Source organism: Notamacropus eugenii, chromosome 2 (genome assembly GCF_028372415.1).
Source record: "Notamacropus eugenii isolate mMacEug1 chromosome 2, mMacEug1.pri_v2, whole genome shotgun sequence".
Lineage (NCBI taxonomy): Eukaryota > Metazoa > Chordata > Mammalia > Diprotodontia > Macropodidae > Notamacropus > Notamacropus eugenii.
The window spans coordinates 246583610-246606030 of record NC_092873.1 but is presented as its reverse complement, the minus strand read 5'-3'; the positions used below and the strand labels follow the sequence as shown (position 1 = coordinate 246606030).

At 36.1% G+C, this 22421-nt stretch overlaps 1 long non-coding RNA gene and 1 pseudogene across 1 annotated transcript in view; one reads left to right on the top strand and one right to left on the bottom strand.

The window, feature by feature from the left end:
- LOC140523856 (uncharacterized) overlaps positions 1-22421 on the bottom strand; it is a 308343-nt gene that overhangs the window by 73541 nt on the left and 212381 nt on the right. The window lies entirely within an intron of this gene.
- On the top strand, positions 14679-21249 carry LOC140530426 (growth factor receptor-bound protein 10-like; annotated as a pseudogene).

The window sequence follows — 22421 nt, the reverse complement described above, 5'->3', positions numbered from 1 at the left end:
TTAATGAATATATTTGAATCACTTTTACTGCCAAAATAGAGAACAGATGAATTGATATTTAACATAGCTCTCTGATTTCACTCAGCTCTTTCAGAGAAATTGATGGTATATCCTTAAGAAAAAGAATCCCAGTCTCTTATAAGTATTGATCCCAAGGTCAAGGTTAAAAATTAAGCTGGATCAATGACCACAATAACCTAATATTTGTTAAACCAATCCAAGATTTGTGGAGGAAAGAACTCACTATTTGAGCAAAACTCCTTGAAAAAACTAGAAGCAGTTTGGCAGAAACTAGGTATAGGCCAACATCTCATACCATGTGCCAAGATAGGTCAAAATATGTGCCTCATTTAGACATAAAGGGTAATAACACAAAGAAGTTAAGGGAACATGGAAAAAATTACTTGTCTGGTCTATGGATAAATTTATGAACAAACAAAAGATATTGAGCTTCATGGGAGGTAAAATGAATAATTCTGGTTACATTAAATTATAAAAGTTTGTTTGGGGTCAGAGCCAACATGGCAGAGTAAAGGCAGGGACTTGCCTGAGCTCTCCCCGAACCTCTCCAAATATCTTTAAAATTGACTAAACAAATTTTAGAGCAGCAGAACCCATAAAAAAGACTGAGTGAAACAAATTTCTAGCACAAGACAACTTGGAAGGTCTGCACAAAAGTTCTATTATACCAGGGTATAATAGAGTAAGAGTGGGTAAGAGAGGAGGACAGTCTAGCACAGACTATTCCAGTGCAGACCAAGCCCCAGGAAACCCAGAGCAGGCCTTGGGGAGACTGAATCATTGGCAGCAGTGGCAGTTTCTAGACTTCTCAGCCTGAAGACACCAAAGACAACTTAGGAGGCCAGCAGGAAAGGTCTGTTGCATCTGGCTAAGAGTGGAGCACAGTTCAGCGTAGGTCATGCCAACACAGCCCATGCCACAGCAAACCAGGAGCAGGTCTTGGGAATGACTTAATCAACAGTGGCATCAGCAGTTTCCTGAGCTATCAGTCCATAGATAGTAAGGGGGTTGAACAATTGAACAGAAGGAGATTACAGGAGTCTTTTGCACTGAGACAGGACTATGTTGTTTTGTTCATACTCAAATTCAGGTCACAGTCCTGGACTGACAGTCCCAGAGTGAGGACTGGCATAGCAGAGTGTGCAGCTACAATGGAGGTAGGACCTTTATCACAGTTCTAAGGCAGAAAACAGTGCTTGTGATCACTGATAAACCAGAGCAAGGCCAAGAGAGTAATAAACACCTTTCCTTAGATCATACCACCTTGGAAGAACTGACAACTTACAGGTCCCTAGAAGTATCTCTGAAAATAGCTGCACAAAATCCCTGAAGCTTGGGACAGTGCACCTCCCACAACATGCAAGCAAAGTTTTACTTTAAAAAACAGGTAAAAATCTAGGAGAATGAGCAAACAACAGAAAAAAATCTTCTGACTATAGAAAGTTATTATTGTGACAAAAAAGATCAAAATGCACACTCAGAAGATAACAAAGTCAAAGCGACTAGAAGCTTTGACTTCAAGCCTCCAAGAAAAATACGAATTTGTGTCTGGTCACAGAAGAGCTCCTAAAGGATTTTGAAAATCAAGTAAGACAGGCAGAATAAAAGTTGGGAAGAGAAATGAGGGTGATGCAATAAAATCATGAAAAAGAGTCAGCAGCTTGGTAAGGGTGAGATATTAAATACCGAAAAAAATAACACCTTAATAAACAGAGTAGGCCAAATGGCAAAGGAGGTCCAAAAACTTACTAAAGAAAATAATTCCTTAAAAATTAGAATGGAGCAAATCGAAGCTAATGACATTATAAGAAATCAAGAAACAGTCAAATGAAACCAAAAGAATGAACAAAACAAAAGACAACGTGAAATATTGCATTGAAAAAACAATATATCTGGAAAATACATCCAGGAGAGATAATTTTAAAATTATGGGACTACCTGAAAGCCTGGATCAAAAAGAGTCTGGATGTCACCTTTCTAGAAGATATCAAGGAAAACTGTCCAGATATTCTAGAACCAGAGAGGAAAATAGAAATTGAAAGAATCCACTGATCACCTCCTGAAAGAGATCCCAAAATGAAAACTTCCAGGAATGTTATAACCAAATTCCAGTGTTCCCAGGTCAAAGTGAAAATGTTGCAAGTAGCCAGAAAGAAAAATTAAAATATTGTAGAGCCACAGTCAGTATGACACAAGTTTTAGCAGCTTCTACATTAAAGGATTGGAGAGCTTAGAATATGATATTCTGAAGGGCAGAGGATCTAGGATTACCAAGAATTAACTATCCACAAAAACTGAGTATATTCCTTAAGGGAAAAAAAAGGATATTCAATGAGATGGAGGACTTCCAAGCATTCTTGATGAAAAGACCAAAGCTGAATAGAAAATTTGACTTTCAAATACAAGACTCAAGAGAAGCATAAAAAAGTAAACTTGAAAGGGAAAACATAAGGGACTTAATAGGGTTAAACTGTACATTCCTCCTGGGGAAGATAATATTTGTAACTCATAAGACCTTTCTCATTATTAGGGTAATTAGAAAGAGTATATATATGTATACACATGTACATACATATATAGAGATATAGATTTAGACAGTGGATACAGGTGCGAGTTCAATAGGAAAGGATGATATCTAAAAAATAAAATTGAGGTGCTAGAGGAATGTACTGGCAGAAAGATAAAGGAAGAGGTAGAATGGGGTAAATTACCTCATAAAGAGGCAAGGAACAGCTTTTCCAATGAAGGGGAAGATGGGGGAGGTAAGGAGGAGTGAGTGAACTTTATTCTCATCAGAATTGTCTCAAAGAGGGAATAACATAAACACGCAATTGAATATAGAAATCTATCTTAGCCTACAGGAAAGTAGGAGAAGCGTATAAGAGAAGGCAAAGAGGATGGATGATAGAATGGAGGGCAGATTGGAGGAGGGGTTACTCAAAAGCAAAAAAAAAACACTTTAGAGGAGGGACAGAGTGAAAGGAGAGAATAAAATAAAAGGGAGAGAGAGGAATGGGATGGAGGGAAATATAGTTAGAAATAGTAACTGTGAAAAAAATTTTGAAGCAAGTTTCTCTGATAAAAGTCCTCATTTTTCAAACATATAGAGAACTGAGTCAAATTTATAAAAAAAAAACAAATCATTCCCCAATTAACAAATGATTGAAATATATGAACAGTTTTCAGATGATATAATCAAAGCCATCTATAGCCATATAAAAAATATTCTAACTCATTATTGGTTAGAGAAATGGAAGTTACACCAATTCTGAGGTACTACCTTTTGCCTATTAGATTCACCAATAAGACAGAAAAGTTAAATGACAAATGTTGGAGGTGATATGGGGAAAATGAGATAGTAGTGCATTGTTGATAGAGTTGTGAACTCATTCAACCATTCTGTAGAGCAATATCACTTCTAGGCCTATCCCAAAAGAGATTAAAAAAAAAAAACAAAGAGGAAAAGGACCTATATACACAAAGATATTTTAGCAACTCTTTTCTGGGGGTAAAGAACTAGAAACTGAGGGGATATATATCAACTGGGGAATGGCTGAGAAAGTTGTGGTATATGATTATGAACAGGATGCTCTCAAAAAAATCTGGAAAGACTTGCATGGGCTAATGTAAAGTGAAATGTGCTGTGTACAAAGTAACAGCAATATTGTAGGAAGATGAGCTGTGAACAATTTAGCTATTCTCTGCAATACAATGATCCAAGACAACTCTGAAGGTCTTATGATGAAAAATGCTATTCATCCCCAGAGAAAGAACTGATGGTATCTGAATACAGACCGAAGTATACTTTTTTTTTAAACTTAATTTTTCTTGAGTTTTTTTTTCTCTTACAACATGGCTATTATGGATATGTTTTCCATCAAATTGTTTGCCTTCCCAGTGAGGGGTGGGGTGGGGAGAGTAGAAGCAAGAGAATTCGTAACTCAAAAGCTTAAAAACAAATTTTAAAGATTGTTTTTAAATGTAACTTTCTGTCTATGTGTATATATATATATATATATATATATATATATATATATATATATATATATATATATATATATATATATATATACACTAAATAAATCCAAAAACTTTTAAAAAATTATGAAAGTTTGTGTGCAAACAAAACCAATGCAGTCAAAATTAGAAAGAAAGTAGAAAATTGTGGAATTTTTTATAGCAGTCTTTTATGATAAAAGTCACATTTCTTAAATTTCTTAATACAGAAGGAATTGAGTCAAATTTGCTAAATAGTCAAAGGATATGAACAGGCAGTTTTCAGAAAAAGAAATCTAAGAGACTAATAGCCATATAAAAATACTTTAAATTACTAATAATTAGGTAAATGTAAATTAAAGCAACACTGAAGCACCATCTCACACCTATTAGATTTACTAACATGACAGAAGAGGCAAATGACAAATCTTGGAAAAAAGATGGAATAATAGGTATACTAATGTACCATTGGTGGAGTTGTGAACTAGTCCAACTATTTTGCAGAGCAATTTGGAATGACTCCTAAAGAGCTATAAAACCGAACATATTCTTTCACCCAACAATACCACTCCTAGTTCTGTACCTCAAAGAGATCAAAGAAAAAGGAAAAGAACCCATATGCCTAAAAACATTTACAGTAACTTTTATTTGTTACAGAATTGAAAATTGAGGGGACGCCCACCCATTGGGGAATAACTGAACAAGTTGTGGTAATTGTGATGGAATACTCTTGTGAGGGAAGAAATGATGAAGTGGTTGTTTTTTTCTAAAAAGGCTCAGGGAAGATTTATATAAGTTGATGCAAAGTGAAGTGAATAGAAGTAGGAGAACATTGTACACAGTAAGAGAAATATTGTTAACAATACTCAACTGTGAAAGAGTGATGCCAATCAATACACTATGACAGTTCCAAAAGACTCATGTTGAAAAATACTGTCTCCTTCCAGAAAGAGAACTGATGAATTCTGAGTGCAGACTGAAGCATGTTTTCTTTCACTTTATTTTTCTTGCTTTTCTTTTTTTAACTTTCATGACATGACTATTGTGGAAAAGAAAATAAAACTGGAACATAGAGCCATCAAAGCTCTCTCAACCCAAGGTGACCTTAGAACTACCCTTTGCCTTTGCAGAGGAAGGTGATAAAAATAAAGTTAAAAGGGTTTAACAGGAAGTTGATTGAACTATAGTTTTAGAACTGAGTCGGTGGTACCTTTATGAAACTATTCTAAAAAATCCCATTCAAATGACTCCTTGGTACTTACTGTTAAACAAAAAAATAGGATTTATTGTTTTACATTTTTGCTTCTAGTATCTGATCTTTTTTATTAAGAAGTGTGTTTTTATGGCAAAAAATCAGAAAAATTATCTTACATATGAAGTTAAGAACTGCTTTAATTAAGTGAACAAAATGTTAAAATATTAGGATAAGATAATTACCGTTAGTATAAAAAGAACTTACTATAAAAGAAAATGATATTGATTTATTCAACATCTAACACTAAAACAAGTTTTATGAGGCATAAATTTGTTTGACAGACATTGATTCAGAGCAAGTGTGCATAGAATCACAAAACTTCAGTTTTCAGGCACCTTAGAGATCGGTAATTTCAGTCCTGACAGCAGAATAGAAAGTCCTCAAACAAGATTCCTTGACAATCATTCATCAACCACTTGAGGGCCTCCAGAGATGAGGAAGTCACTGCTTACTATGGCAGCCTATTCATTTTTTAACTGCTTTTATCTTAAGACAATAATTTCTTTTATTAAGCCCAAATTCACTTAAATGCCTCCCACTTTTTTTTTAATTTTGCCTTAGAGTCGATTAGAATATTTTTAACACTCTTTTAAAACATTTCAATTTCTCTAATATTCAAAGAAAATTATTTCCTGTACATTCTCTCTTCCACAAACTAATTATAACCAATTCCTGTAACTTGTTTGCCTATGCTATGTCTTGTGTTATTCTTATCTCCTGTTTATCCTCCCTGGTATATGCTTACCGGTATTTCCACTGAAGTTGAATGCCCCAAACTGATCATGATAATCCAGCTATGTTCAGAGCCAACTAAATAGCAGTCAATATTACTTACCTTTTTTGGACAATATAATGTATTAATACAGTTTAAATTTTCATTAACTTCATTGGATATCAGGTCAAAGTGAATTCACATTAAGCTTAAAATCCACTAAGTTCAGTTCTTTTTAAAAAAATTTAAATACTATCTAACTATATCTCACCCAACCTGTACTGATGCAATTAATTTCTTGAACCTAAGTATGGAACTTTACATTTATTCTCATTAAATTTCACTCAGTTATGCTTAATTGTAGTGATAATGTATTTTTGCTTATTGCTAATGTAATTTTGCTTCTTAATAGGAAGCTCTTTTCCATCTATTAAGAGGCCCATGTGACCTGCCTGAGTCACATGGAGTCTGTGATGGGAGGAGTTTACTCAGTGGGTGAAATAGGAAAAGTAGAGCATGAAGAGGTAGAGCTAGAGCAGAGCTGGGAGGAAATTAGTGAGAAAGCAGTCAGAACTGAAGGATGCAGGCAAGCCCTCAGCTGGTTGTGAGTGTGAGAATGGTATTTTGTTTAAGGGGAGCCTGCTCCTGATTTGTTTAATGGACCTGGTTTGTGGGAAGCCTAGCAGGAGGAAGGCTTGCGGATGATTTTGTTCTCTGCATTGTTATTGTGTATAGATTTTTGTTACTGTGATGGATTTGGCTTTCTGGTGTCTGTATAAATGTTTTGGTTTTGTCTTCCATGTGGATAGTCTGTGGTATTTTGTGATTCTGAATTGTGCTGGGATATTCATGGCTGCTGTGGGTGTAGTGAATATCGTATTGGTGCTATATGTATAATAACAAAGCTTGTTTATTTCAGTCTTTGCTCTGTTGTGAGATTTGTGACTAGCAATTCCAGCATTTTTTATTCCCTCCAGCTTTATGTCATCCACAAATGTGATAAGCTTATAATTTGGTTGATATAATAAAAAGAACAAGACTAAGAACCAAACTTTTGCATATGACCAGAGAGCTTCCTTTAAAGTGACTGTGAATTCATTATATAATGTTCTTTGGCTCAAGTTCAGTCAGCTATAAATTCATCTAAATAATGGTACACATTTCTAGGACATGTGATTAACAGTCAAATGCTTCATTGAAATCAACTCTATAGTTCATTGCAGAGGTGAAATAGATGTATTCTTATGATATATACATATGTATGTATTTATATTACAATTCATGTATGTATGTGTGTATATATAGATATGGATATACACACATGTGTATATATATACATACATGTATGTATGCATATGTAACTATATGCTATGTCTACAAATTTTTGCAGAAGTGAAATAGGTATATTCTTATATCAGTATCTATAGATTTTCTGTGTCACTTCAGTTATGATTCATTTCTTATCTTCCTCATAAACCTAGTTAGAAGAAAGCAAAGGCTTTTTTATTTTCCCTAACAATTGCAATCTGTCCAAAGGCCTTGGGTACAAGAGCCCAAGAAAAAAAATTGCCCCTTGATCAAGAAGAAAGGGAGAATCTATACAGTATCTGTATAGATACATAGATGCTATGTATCAGGCATTGTGCTAAGTATTTTAAAAAAAACCATCTCATTTGATGCTCATCACAAACATATGAGGTAGATACTATTATTATCACCATTTTACAAAGGAGGAAATTGATGCAGAAAGAGGTTAAGTGACTTGCTCAGGTTCAAAAGTATCTGAAGTTAGATTACAACTGAAGGCTTAGAAGATTGACTCCAGGTTGAGTGATCTATCCACTCAGACACTATCTGCCTCAGTTTTCTATAGGCTACTCCCTTCATTTTCTGCTGGAAAATACAGTTGTAAACACTATATTCTGCATACTAGTCTGAATTAGATCTGTTTAATCCACGCAGATTGTCATATGCATTATAGGAACAGTAGGAGAGATCCTGAAAGCTGCCGTTCTATCTTGGAATCGATAGTCATTTCTTAGATCTCATTAACTTGCTTCTAAAGTGCCCCTCATGTTCTCATGGATGCTGGGGATAAGAAGCCATACTCTTTCTCACTTATGCTTCACCAATCAGCTTTAATGCATGGAGGTCTAAGACTGCAACCCCTTGCCATACTGCAAACAATTTCTTGGCAATAGTGAAAGACACAGAGTAGGGTGAAAGGAATGGCTGCTAATCTTACTTCACGTAGCAAGCCTTTTGCAGAAAGTCCAGCACTGCATGCCAGGGACTATATGTTTTTTAAACTATAGTAACATATATTTGGTTCCCCGAGATTTCAAGATGATGTTTCATGCATCCTAATGAGTCACCCTAGCAGACACTTATAGAATTTACAGCTAACCAGAAAACACAGTTTTATTTACTTTTATACTAGAACTTTCAGCCTTTTCTGCCCACCTTATTTTTAAGGGATCTCTTTTTGGGATTCTAATTCTTTCTTAATCCTTAGGATTCTGTGCTTTTAGGGAAGTCAACATAATCCATTCTGATTTCACTTTGATGAATTAGAGACTCTCTTTCTTTCAGACACCTCCAGGGACAAAATTTCTCAGCTTGTCCTTTAAAGAAATGAGTTTTATCTTGCTACCTGTCAAACAAAAACCTTCTGATTTTCTTTATCATCAGTACAGATCAGACAGTCAAATCTGTAGGCTGAAATAAATTTATCTACCTTCTTACCAAAGTGCAAGTAATTAGAGTTATCATTGTAGATTCATTATTCATTTGAAAGTTGCTGGTAACTTTAAAAAGTCATTTTTTACTTGTCTCCCCCTTATTTCTTGACTAATGAAGACATTTTACATCTTCATAGATTGGAACCATAATAATATATTCAAGGAAAATGTTATAACCTCCAAGAAGTCACTTCCCACACAACGTAGAGAGAGTCTCAGTAGTCCAAGAATTAGAAGTTCCAAAGAAAAAAGTTACTTTTAGTTAGAAAAGAAAAGAAAAAAAAAATTAGGGCTGTGCTGGAGTCAGCTCATACTGACTTGTAAAAAGCATTTATAGCCTTGAAATCAGTAAACACTATAAACTAGGACTTGGTGTTTTGTTGATATTCTAAACTTAAGAAAATGATGGAATAGTTATATTATTCAACTAAAAATGTATTAAGCATTCATTGCTCACCCCCCCTAAAAAAGCCAGTCGTTAAACATGGGCCAGTATGTATCTGGTTAAAATGGACCTTGGGGCAATAATGGAACCATATAGCTAGTACAGAACAGCTTTTCAAAGAAAGAGGAATTCAGCTGCAGTATTTTATACATTAGAGAATTTAGATTCATTTAGTTCAACCTCCTCATTTTACAGACAGAAGACAACTGGACACAGAGTTTAAGTGACTTGCTCAAGGTCATCCAGCTATTATTTTGGGGGGGGTGGGAGGGGTAGTTAAGCTTGAAGTATAAGTCTACTGATTCCCAGTTCACTTTTCTACACCATGCATTTTGTCTTCAGCTTTTGACAAAACCAAAACCTGAAAGTTAAGCTTACTGAATTTGTTTGCCCTCACCCCATATATCATTTAGGACAAAATGTTACATATCATAGCGTATTGGAAAATGGTCTATACTTATATTCAGCAGACCTACATGACCACAGTCAAATCTCTGGCTCTCTTTCAGCCTCAGTTTCCTAATCCATACAATGAGGAGAACACTTGTACTATCTACTTCAGGAGATTGTAGTTGTAAGGAAAGGCTTTTATAAAACCTCCAAGTTCTAGAGAAGTTTAAGTTAGTTAATTTTTCTCATGGGGAAACAGTCTGTATTTCAAGTTTAATAAATCTTGGTCAATGGTCTCCAATTTGTGTTGTGGAACACTGTTGCAATCTATCAAAAGGAAGATTTTAATCCTACTGTGATTTTTCCTTTTAAAATTTGAAATGTCAATATATTTAACTATATAATTGATAATATGATGTTTAAAATATTAAAAAAGCTAAATATAAAATGGTGCATAAATCAAAGATACCTGTTTCATGCACAACTTTCTGGATGAAAACCTTAATTTCCTCAAGTTTCCTCTCAAATTTCCTTTTATCTTCTGAGTATTTCAGACATGAGGCACACATTTACATATTCTTTCATTATTTTCTAGCCACTAAATGTTTCATGACAAAATTAGTTTGGAAAAAGATGATTTAGCAAGATGTAGTGGTACATGCCTGTAGTGGTTCATGCTGAGGAAGCTAAGGCTGGTAGATCACTTGAATTCTGGAGTTCTAAGCTGTAGTAGGGCTGAAGTTAGTTGCGTACCCTCAGCATGTCTAGAGGAAGTTCAGCAATCCCCTGAAGATGCAACAATGCTGAAGGAGAGGTCAACTGGCCTAGGTTGGAAGAAAGGGTTATGTTAAAGCTTCTTTGCTTATCAGGATCAGCATTGGGATTTTGTCTTGAGCGTCTCTTTGCAATTCCAGCCTGGGAGAAATAGGGAGATCCAGTCTCAAGCAAAACAGAATAAAACAAAACAAACCAACAAAACCCTGACCACCAGGTCTTTGACTAGTAAAGTGAGTCCCTGCTATTTTTTGTATTGTATTTAAATGCTTTTTTTTATTCTGATACAATTGCATTCAAATCAATAAGCGTTTTTTAAGCTCTTAGATGCCAGGCTCTTTTGCTGAGCACTAGGATACAAATATAAGCAAAAAGAAGGACATTCTCTGTTGAAGAGTTTTCCTTTCTGATCAGACAAAACAACAGATAAGAGAGATCTGACACAAGGATAGGAAGAGACTTGGAGAAATCTGCAAAGACAGATGCTGAGATGGAAGACAAGTGAAGGCGTGAGCATGGAGCTGGCCTGGGCTTTCTTTTCCTTTTGTCTGGGCACAGACACAACTGTGTGCCCAGAAGCAACAAATTAAAACAAACCAACCATAAACATCTGTTGGTTGGCCTGCATGATGCTGTGTATCAGGGTTCTGGTGTATTTTACTGGGCATGGCATCTGTGTTCTGTCTAAATGTGGACTGCATTCACATTGAAAATAATTTGCAGCTTTTCAGATGAATAGAAAATGTCACTTGACCATTATTATTTTTTTGAATAAAATCAGTCTCTCTTCTTCCCAGGAGGTAGAGAAGCACAACAAAGGAAACCAGCAGTCTATTGCTTGCCTAGCCAAAGTCATTAGGCCTTCCTAGGCTATAACCCTTCTCTGTATCTCCATCACATGGCATTAAAATAATTAGTAGGGTGGCTATTTGCACAGTTGGACCTATTGACATGTTAAAAGAAACAGAATTGTTTAGCCTGAAGTAAGCAAGCAGAGAAAAATATCCTGAAGTGGCTTATCTCCCTTTCTCTTCTCCCACAAACACAAAACTTAAAATAAGAACAAATTCATGCCTCTGTGTTTTTACTTATGTAATTCCCCATGTCTGGAATGCCCACATCTTATATCTCCCTGTTATATACCTAAAGAATCCAGATGTTACTTCCTCTTTTATGTTCCTGTTCCCTGCTCCCTTCTTTCCCCCTAAAGCTCTACACTTTTAACTCAGATCTATCAAATCAAGAGTCAGTCAGAATCTGTGTTAAGCAAAATCTCAGGGCACTGCAGGTAACCTGTTAGGGAAGAATCTTGAAAATGGTTTCCCTAGACTTGAGGTCTAGTTGACATGGATACCTTGAAAATCATCTAACCTCCCTATGAAGTTCACAGCATTTTCTTTGGTGTTTTTTATGTACATATTCTCTTTTATAATACACTTGCTTTCACATACTTTCACGGCATAGTGGGGATAGAGAGCAAGCCTCAAAGCCAAGAAGGTTTGGGTTCAGGTCCCTCCTCTTCTAGCTAGTCTGTGTAACTAGTCAAGTGACTTTACCTCTTCTGGCTCTGTTACTTACTCTCTGGCCATCAGCCTCATCTTTTGCTCCTCCCAACACCTTTTTCTCCCCCAACTCTACAACTGAATCTTGGACTCCAATGGGCTTGACTCTGATAGGTGGATTTTTACCTTATCTTGCCCAGAATCAGGCTTCTAAGCCATTTTCCTGCTGTCTCTTCATCACACTGCCATGAATGACCCATCCTCCTCTTTCCAGCTCCCTTTTATGTATTTTCTTCCCTCATTAACTTCTTGAGAGCAGGGACTGTCTTGCTTGCTTTTGTATTCTCATTACTTAGTGCAGTGCCTGGAATGTAGTAAGAATTTAATAATGCTCTCTCTCTGTATCTCTGTCACTGTCTCTATCTCTCTGTTTTTCTGTTTCTATCTCTCTCTTTCCCTCTCTCTCTCTCTCTCTCTCTCTCTCTCTCTCTCTCTCACACACACACACACACACACACACACACACACACACACACACACACACACACACACACCCCTTTATACTGCACTAGGCAATTCTCTATGGCTATAAGTTGCAGAGAAGATACTGACCTACATTAATTCCCTAAACCAGCAGAATCACAGGCCCAGTACCTATCTCTATATCCTTTGCTAGATTATAGTACATAATAATTGGTAATGTTTCTTATTTATATTTGTATCTCCTCCAATGTCTAACCTAGTGCACCCTCCATAATAGTTAAAATGTCTAAATGAACATTAAATCAAATATGCAAGAGAGATGTCTGACATGAAAAAACACTTTGAGTGAGATGATAGAAAGTCTATGCGCAAAACTTCCTTCACCAATATCAGTATTAGACATCACACTTAGAATTAGAAGATTGGTTCAGGGAGCTAACATCATCTTCCCCCCCTCCCTCTTCTGCCCCCCATTCTTTCCTCTTTTACTACAGTCTCTGAAAGGAAGGTGTGCCTTCCCTTCACTAAGGCCAACTTGTTTATATGCAACCTTGGTCTAATTCCTTTCTGTCTCCACCAGATAAGATTGTCTTCTCAATCATTCCCTTTCTATAATCATCTGTCTCTCCCATTCTATTGGCTCTTTCCTGCTGGCTATAAACACACTTAAGTCCCTTCCATCCTCTAAAAACAAACAACCAGACACCACTAGAGCCTGAAATTCCTTCAAGCTATTGTACTATATCTTTTCTCCATTTCTCAGGCAAACTCAGAAAAAAAGTTGTGTACAGTCAGTACCTTCAATTCTCCCTCTTCAGCCATTTGCTTTCTAGTTGTGTACTGCATTGCTCAAGTGAAACTGCTCTTTAAAGTTATCAAAGATCTCATAAAAATAAGTAATCTTTTATTTTACATTGCCTAGATTTCCCTCCGAATTCCTTTCCCATACCCTCCTAGAAAGCTATCTCTGATAAAATTTTTAACAAAAGAGGAAGAAGAGAAAATAGTGAACAACACATCAGAAAAATGACATTATATGCAATGTTACATTTCTGTGGACCTCCAGAATCTCCAAAGATGTTTTTTTTCCAAATTATTTCCTTAGGGCAAAGCTTATCTGTATAATTCTACAATATTAAGCCTCAATATTTTGTGGTGGTTGTTATTTCCATTTTTATTATTGTCATTCTGTGCATTGTTTTCTCGGTTTTACTTGCTTCACTACACATCATTTCATTAAAATTTTTTCATGCTTCTCTGTATTCATGAGATTCATAATATCTTACTGTAATGTAGAGCCATATTAATATACTGTTTATTTTAGCTATTCTCCAATCAATGGGTATCTACTTTGTTTCAGCCATTCAGTAAATAAACATTTATTAAAGTCCTACTGTAGGTCAGTCACTGTGCTAAGTGCTGGGGTTACAAAGACAAAAGATAATCATTGCTCTCAAGGAGGTTACAGTCCAATGGAGGAGAGAAAATGAAAACAACTATGTACAAATAAGCTAGATACAAGAAAAGCTGAAAATAATAAAAAGGAAGGCAGTAGAAATCAAGGAGGGTTGTAAAAGACTTTCTGTAGAAGGTGAAATTTTAGCTGAGACTTTAAGGAAGCCAAGAGGCAGAGATGAGGAAAGAGATTGCTCTGATCTTGGGGAAAAGCCAGTGAACACACCCAGAGTCAGGAGAGATGGAATGCTTTGTCTGAGGAACAGGAAAGGGAACAGTGTTACTGGATTGCAAAATAAGTCAAGGAGGTAAGATATTAGAAGACTAGAAAAGGGATAGGATGGGGGTTGAAGTTTATGAATAGTTTTGAATGACAAATGGAATATTATAGTTGATCATGGAGATGATAGGTAGTCACTGGAGTTTGGTGAAGAGAGAGGTATGTTTGATATGGTAAGAAATACACTTTAGGAAGATCACTTTGACAGCTGAATGAACTGGAGTGGAGATAAACTTGTATCTCAGAGACAATCCAGTAGGCCATTGTAGTACTTCAGGTGCAAAGTGATGATGATCTGTGCCAGAGTAGTGGCAGTGCCAGAGGAAAGAAAGGGGTATGTGTAAGAGATGCCACAAAGGTAAAATTGACAGGCCTTGGCAACAGGTTGGAAATGGATGGGGTGTGTGTGTGTGTGTGTGTGTGTGTGTGTGTGTGTGTGCATGTGTGTGCATGTGAAAAAGAGCAAAGAATTGAGGATGATACTCAGATTGAGAGACTGAGGGATTGGGAGGATAGTGATACGTTTGAGAATAAGAGGGAAGCTGGGAAGGGGGGAGGGTTTGGGAGGAAAATGATAAATTCAGTTTCGGACATATTAAGTTGAAGATGCTTAGTCAGATAACTATGTCCAATAGGCAGTTGGAGGTGCAAGATGGAGGTAAGCAGAGGGGTCAGAACTGAATAAATAGATTTGAAGATCTTTGGTGTAGAGATCATCACCAAGTGAGTTGGTTTAGGGGGAGAAAAGAAAACAGGATAGCACCTTGTGAGCCATCCATGGTCAGAGGGTGTGACCTGCAGAATAAGACAATAAATGTTACGGAAGATTGGCAGGGAGAGAATCAGAAGAGTAGTGGATTGAATTGTTAGAAAGAAGTATAAAGGGGAAAGAGGGTGAGGAACAGTTTCAAAGGATATAGAGAGATCAAGAAGGATGACAAGTGAGAATAGGTCATTAGATTTGGCAGTTTAGAGAACATTACTAACTTTAAAGAGAGTGATTTCCAACACCTGATAGAACTTGTTTGATAGAACAATGAGGTGGGATGTCAGGCTAGAAAGTTAATAGAGTGAGAGGAAAAGAAGTGGAAGTACACATTGTAAACTATAATTATTTGAGGTGTATGCAGAGGCTTTCTTTTCTTCAATGATTACTTTCTAGTTGGGCAGCTAGGTGATGCAGTGGATAGAGCACCAGTGCAGGAGTCAGAAGGACCTGAGTTCAAATCTCACATCATACACTTGACACTCACTAGCTATGTGACCTTCTGCAAGTCACTTAACCCCAATTGCCTCATCCTTGGTCATCTCCAGTCATCTTGATGAATATCTGGTCACTGGATTCAGATGGCTCTGGAGGAGAAGTAAGGCTGGTGACCTGCACAGCCCTCTCTCACTCAAAAACAAAGTCAAGTGCAAGTCATGTCATTATTTCTCTGATGGCATAGTCTTCTTCGACAATGAAGAACAAACATACACTTTCTAGTAGTCAAATTTCTGGGTCAAAAGATGTGAACATTTCAGTCACTTTGCTTTCATAATTCCTAATTACTTTCCAGAATGGCTGTATTAATTTATAGTTTCATCAAAAATGCATTAGTGTTTCCTTCTTTCCACTTTGATTTTTCTAATTTTTTTTATCAACTTCATCCATTTGCAGCATGTGACATAAAATGCTAGTGTTATTTTATGTTTCTCCTATTATCAATGATATGAAATATTCTTTCATATGTTTTTATGTAATAGTTTGCAATTCTGTTGAGACTTGTTTTTCATGTCCTTTGACATTTTATCTATCAGAGAATGGATTCTGGTATTTCATATGTCTTGAATAGTAAACTCCTAGAAATCTAACACAAAATTCTTTGGTTATCAGTGAACTGCTTCCTTTCTTGTCCTCGATACACCAATGATCTATTAATTGTTATATCTGGTAGACTTTTCTCAGTCCTCTTCTTTCTTGATCTCTCAAAATCATTTCTCACTGTTGATCTCATTCTTTTCCTGGATCCTCTCTCTTCATCACTTTCTAACCTTTGTCTCAGTTTCTTTTGCTGGATCGTTGATAGTCCATCTCCTAATTGTGGCCATTTCCTAAAGGTTTAGATTAGACCTTCTCTTCCACTCTACAGAAAGAGTATAGACTCTTTCTCTCTTGGTGACTTCGCAGTTCACATGAATTTAATTATCATCTCTATGCTGATGGCTACCATATCTACGTGTCTAGTCCTAGTCTTTTTCCAGGTCTCCACTACTGATCACTAACTATCTATTTGACACATCCAAATGGATTTCCATTTGGCATTTCAAACTAATATGCCCCAAACAGGATACTATACTTCAAGCTCACACTGCTCCTTTAATGGACCTATGCATATCCTCCTAATGGATCTCCTTGTCTTAAGCCTCCTTCCACCCCAACCCATCTTTGACACAGGTAGCAAAATAATTTTCCTAAAACTCAGATATAACATGTCATTCTACACTCAAAAAACTCCAATGGCTCTTTATTTCTTTAAAGATAAACTACAAACTCCTCTGTCATTTAAAGGACTTCATAACCTTACTCCATCCTACCTTTTCAGCCTTATGATTCATTACTCCTCTTCACATTCACTACAGTCCATTGAAATTGGCTTTCTTCATGTTCTTCATATATGACACTTGATCTCTTTGGTCAGTGCCTTTATGTTGACTGTCTCCCATAACTGAAATGTGCTTCCTTCTTGACTATGAGTCTTAAAATTCCAAATTTCCTACAAGACTCAACTTAATTTCTACCTTCTACAAAAGGTCTGTCCAGATTCCCCCAGCTGGTAGTACTTCCATTCCAAAATTACATAATTTCTCTTTCATATTTTTGCTTATCCTAACTACAAAAATGTTGGATGGTTCCATTTTGGTCTTTGGAGTCTCAAAATCTAGTGCCATTCATGACATGTAGTGGAAGCTTAATAAATGCTTGTTGATTGACTGAACTATGTTTCTAAGCCCTACAATTCTATAAATCAAAAAAAAACCCTAAAAACAACAACAACAACAACAACAAAACACCAAAAGTTTAGGTAGGAGTCAAGAGACCTGGATCTGTGATTAATTTGGTTTGTAGCCATGGGAAAGCCACTTTACCTCCTTGAACCTCAGTTTTCCAATTGTAAAATAAGAATAATAATGCTTTCATTATGTGCTACATAGTTAAGCCACTGTATATATGTTGTTATCAATTAGTTTGGTTAGAGTTTAAAATCTCCTTAGGTTTATAGTGAATATATTATTGGCATCATTTGTAGATATTTAGTCTGGAAAGAATTATGTGTAGGAGGCTGTACAAACACACTTACCTGGGACATTCCTTGGGTGTCAACTTGATCATATTACTGAGTTTTTCTAGTCATTTTCCCTAATATTTGAAACATGTTGCTTTAAAATAAATCTAAGTAGCTTCAGTTTTGGCTTATTACTAAAGCAAACATTTCTGAGAAAGGAAAAAGATATCAGCATTAACTCTTCCTAGTAGTTAAAATCTACCTATTCAATCTGTTGCTTGCAGTTTTTGTTGTCACAGAACATGCATCTTCTGTGCCTGCAAAAGAAATTTGAAGTAATTTCACGGAAGTAATTTTGACATCTGAAAGAAAACCTAGCCTAATATGGCTTGTGAGAGTTGGGACCTATTCAAAATCTAATTCTAGAAGAAGCAGAGCCAAGATGGTGGTATAAAGGTAAGAATTCAACCTTAAAACTTCCAAATTTTACTCCAAACTACTTTAAAATAAGGCCTCAACGCAAATTCTGGGGGTTAGAACCAACAAAATGTTGGGGTAAATTTTTCTAGCCTAAGACAATGTAGGAGGTTGGAAAAAGAAGATTCGTCTCAGAGTACTGATGGTGGGTCTTAGAGCACAAGACTAAGGCACCTGTGGACCTAGAAGGTGGCTGCATTGGCAGCACAGGGCTTCAGGAGCTCTCAGCCAATAGATGGTAAGGAGGTCAGACAAATGGTCAAAAGAGTATTACAGGGAGCCCTTTGCTGGCACTGTATACAGAACTCTGTTGAATTGCCACTTGTGTGGTTTTGGGTCTCAGTCCCAGGGTAAGGAGGAGTGCCAGGAAGCTAGTGTTTGCATCTAGAGGGGACCAATCCCTGGTTACAGTTCCAAGGCAGAGAAGAGGTTAAGTGATTTGCCCAGGGTCACACAGCTAAGTGTCTGAGGTTGAATTTGAACTCAGCTACCCCTGACTCCAGAGTCAGTGCTCCATACATTGTACTGCCTAGCTGCCCTGATAAGCATTATCTGTAATGGGGACAAGCTAGAAGACTTCCTAGTAAGATCAGGTGTTAATCAAAGATGTCCATTATTGCCTCTATTATTCAATATTGTACTAGATGTGCTAGCTAGATCAATAGGAGAAGAAAATGAAATTGAATGAATTAGAGCAGCAACAAGGAAACAAAATTATTCATCTTTGTGGACAACATGGTAATATACATAGAGAATCCTAGAGAATCAATTAAAAACTAGTTGAAATAATAAATAACTTTAGCAAAGTTGCAGGATATAAAATAAACCAACATAAATCTTTAGTATCTTTATATATTGTCAATAAATTCCAGCAGAAAGAGACAGAAAAAGAAATTCTATTTAAAATAAAAGCAAGCAATATAAAATACTTGGGATCCTACCTCTAAAGACAAACCCAGGAACATTACAAAATACTTTTCATATAAATAAAGTCAGAAACAAACAATTGGAAAAATATTAATTTCTTATGGTTAGGCCAAGTTAATATAATGAAAATGACAATTCTACCTAAATTATTTTATATATTCAGTGCCATACCAAAGAACTACCAAAAATTATTTTGTAGAGCTAGAAAAAATAAAAACAAAATTCATCTAGAAGAATAAAAGGTGAAGAATATCAAAGGAATCAACAACAACAACAAAAGACAACCAATGAAAAAGGTAATCTAGCAGTACCAGATCTCATAAAGCAGAAATCATTAAAATTATCTGATAGAAGCTAAGAATTAGAGTGGTGGATCAGGGGATTAAATTAGGTACACAATACACAGTAGTAAATGTCCATAGTAATCTAGAGTTCAATAAATTCAAAGTTCTAGACTTTGGGGATAAAAAAAATCACTATTTGACAAAAATGATGGGAAAACTGGAAATTAGTTTTACAGAAACTAAGTATAGACCAAAATCACATGCTATATACCAAGATAACATAAAAATGCACAGATGGTTTAGATACAAAAAATGAAATCACAAGCAAATTAAGGTTGTATGGAACAGTTTACCTGTCAGATTTATGGAGAATGAAAGGATTTATAACCAAACAAGAGATGAAGAGCATTACAGGATATAAAATACATAATTTTTATTATATTAATTTTGTAAAAATTTGCACAAACAAAACCAATGCAACCAAGATTGGAAGGAAAGCAGGAAAATGGGGAAAAAAATTATAGAAAGTTCTCTGATCAAGATCTCTTTTATGACATATATAGGAAGAGGCAATTTTCAAATGAATAAATAAAAGCCATCTATAGTCATATGAAAAAATGCTCTAAATCACTATTGGTTAGAGAAATTCAAATGAAAACCTATCTGAGGTACCACTTCAGATTAGCTAATATCAGATTAGCTAATATGACAGAAAAAGGAAACGACAAATTTTGGATGCTAATATACTGTTGGTAGACTTATGAAGTAAGCCAACCATTCTAGGGAACAATTTGAAACTATACCCAAAGCAGTATAAAACTGTACATCCCTTTGATCCAGCAATACACTATTAAGTCTGTATCCCAAAGAGATCAAAGAAAAAGAAAAAGTTATTCTCAGTAATACAGTAATTCAAGACAGTTCCAGAGGATTTATGATGAAAAAAGCCCAAGACTGAGAGAATGTGAGAAATCAGGAGAAATGCAATGTACTGCCAACTAGAAATACAGGGCATGATGTTAAAGTCACTGGTGAAAATGGTACAAGCAAAGTGGTAGAGATCTAGCAGACATGAAAGCCAGGGACCTCTGCCAGCTGCTCATTTACAAAAGTCATTGCATGGATGACAACATTTTGACCCTAATGGAACATCACCCTTTATCTAACATTAAAAAGGTGTTTAGGAGATCATAAGCTGGTAGTCCAGGGGAAAACATGATGGGAGGTGAAAGTAAATTTTTATTCAGGAGAATTGTGCAAAATATGAGTTTTTCAAAATCCTGTGAATTTCTTCCCAGAACAGATGGTGTCTTGGCATCAGCAATCAAATGACAGTATTTTCCAAAGTCAGCTTTTGCAGAATTTTTTAAAACTCCAGCAGTTGTCCTGAATTTCAAGGTTTTTGACATGTGAAAGTGTTAGGCAGGAAGTCCTAGAAAAATTATATGTGTATTTGCAATGATTAATACTTTATTGTTCCACAAAAAGAACTTCAAAGCAGCCAAGGCATTTGCAGTTGTTGACTCACCTGGAAGACAGCAATATCTTTTCTTTGATAGTAGCAGGCAAGAAGCAGTACAAGCAAAACCAAGTAAGGAATGAGCCAAAAGTCCTGAGGTTACGGCATGTTGAAGATGAATAGAGTAGAATGTGTTGGATAATGGCATTTAGGCTGCTCGAGTATGGCAGCATTCCACAGCAGAGGAAATTCTGACTTACCCACTTCTCAACTCCAGGATGCAGTGTGTCTAAGAACTCCCTTGTGGCAATGGACTTTTCCAGCCAAACAGGAAGAATATTTGAGAACCCTGCTGAAACTCGGAGGGCAGCCTTGGAAGAGGGCCATGCTTGGAGGAAATGAAGCACAAAGATGAGTATGTTAGGTAGCCTTCTGCGTTAAGCACAGTGATCCATAGGACACAAAACTGGTTTCATGAAAGGATGTCTCAGGAAGAATTCCATAGGATTATTAAACAGTGGCAGCTTGTGGGTAGGCTCTCCCTCCTTCATGATAGCCAGAGTAATCTAAAGGCATTTGTACTCACACTGTGCCAATCACCAAAAAATTAAAAAAAAAAATCCAGATATTGCCTTGTGAGAATGAGGTACAGATGTTCTTCAGCCTTCATGACAGAAATACCAAATTCACCATCTCTGATCCAACTTGTTGAGTTCTACTAGCTGAACAAAGCAGTTTTGCCTTGCAAACTCAAACATTGCTGTATCAGAGTGGTCTTATGAGATAAAGTTAATGCTAGAATGAATCAGGTCTGTAAATTGGTTTAAAAATTATATTCTGCAAAGGGATGGACTCTCAAAGGAATGAATTCAGTGGGTAAACCACTAGTTCTCCTGTATATCCAACATCTAAGTATGATCTGCTGCTGATTATCCCATCACACCTTCCACCCTTTGTGAAATAAAGGGAAATATGTAGAATTGTGTACAAATTGGATATTAAATGGGAATGATCATCTTGATATGGAGACTTAACAGGAACAGGAGAAGGACTTTTGTCCGGGAATAATCTTGATTATTAAAACTGGTGTTTTTGTTTTCTTTTTGTATTGATCACTTTATTTTATACTCCTATTTTATTTTGGATATTGTATACAACCTATAGTAGGACATGATGTAGCTTTTCAATTCATGTAGGAGCTAAAAAGTCTCTACCTGTCAGAAATAGAAAACCTAAATGTTGGGTTTCAGCATTTCTCCAATGGCAGTTTCTGCTGTCAGCTGATTGAAACAGTGTGAATTCAGTTCTAAAACTATAACTTCACCACTCAGTGTATTTTGAAAATAAATTATGAGGTTTTTATCCTTAGGGAAATGACTGACATACAGGTAGCATAATTAATGGACCCAAACATGAGATCCCAGTCTAGTCATCCAATTTCTATGCACAAATGTTTGAAGCTTTTGTTCTTAAGGTGTGTTATATTTTTCCTCTAGTTAAACAGGTTTTTTTTAGAATTTTTTTCGAAAATTCACGATCACAAGTGAATGATCATGCTCAAGCTTTAAAAGAGGGTGGTTTCTATGAAAAATCATCAGTGCTGATCATCAGGTTGTTAGGAGAAATGATCATCCCTTTTTATTTCTTTAGCTTTTTGTCCTCTGTGGTCTTCAGTTTCTTTCAGAAACACCATCATATTCCCACCATCATCCTGTTGAAAGGATAAGTAATGCTAGAGAATGTGGCCCAGACCCCTGCCATGGGTGTAGTTCCACAAGTTTAAAAGAAAAATGATTCCCATTTTGTTTAGTGCAGTGAGTGTCCTGAGTGTCTCCATGGTGAGAAATAGACACAAACAACCAAATGGACACAGACTCAAATGGACACTGACATTTAAGAGATTTAAACATTTAACCTTTATCCTGCAGAAGAGAACACACACACACACACACAC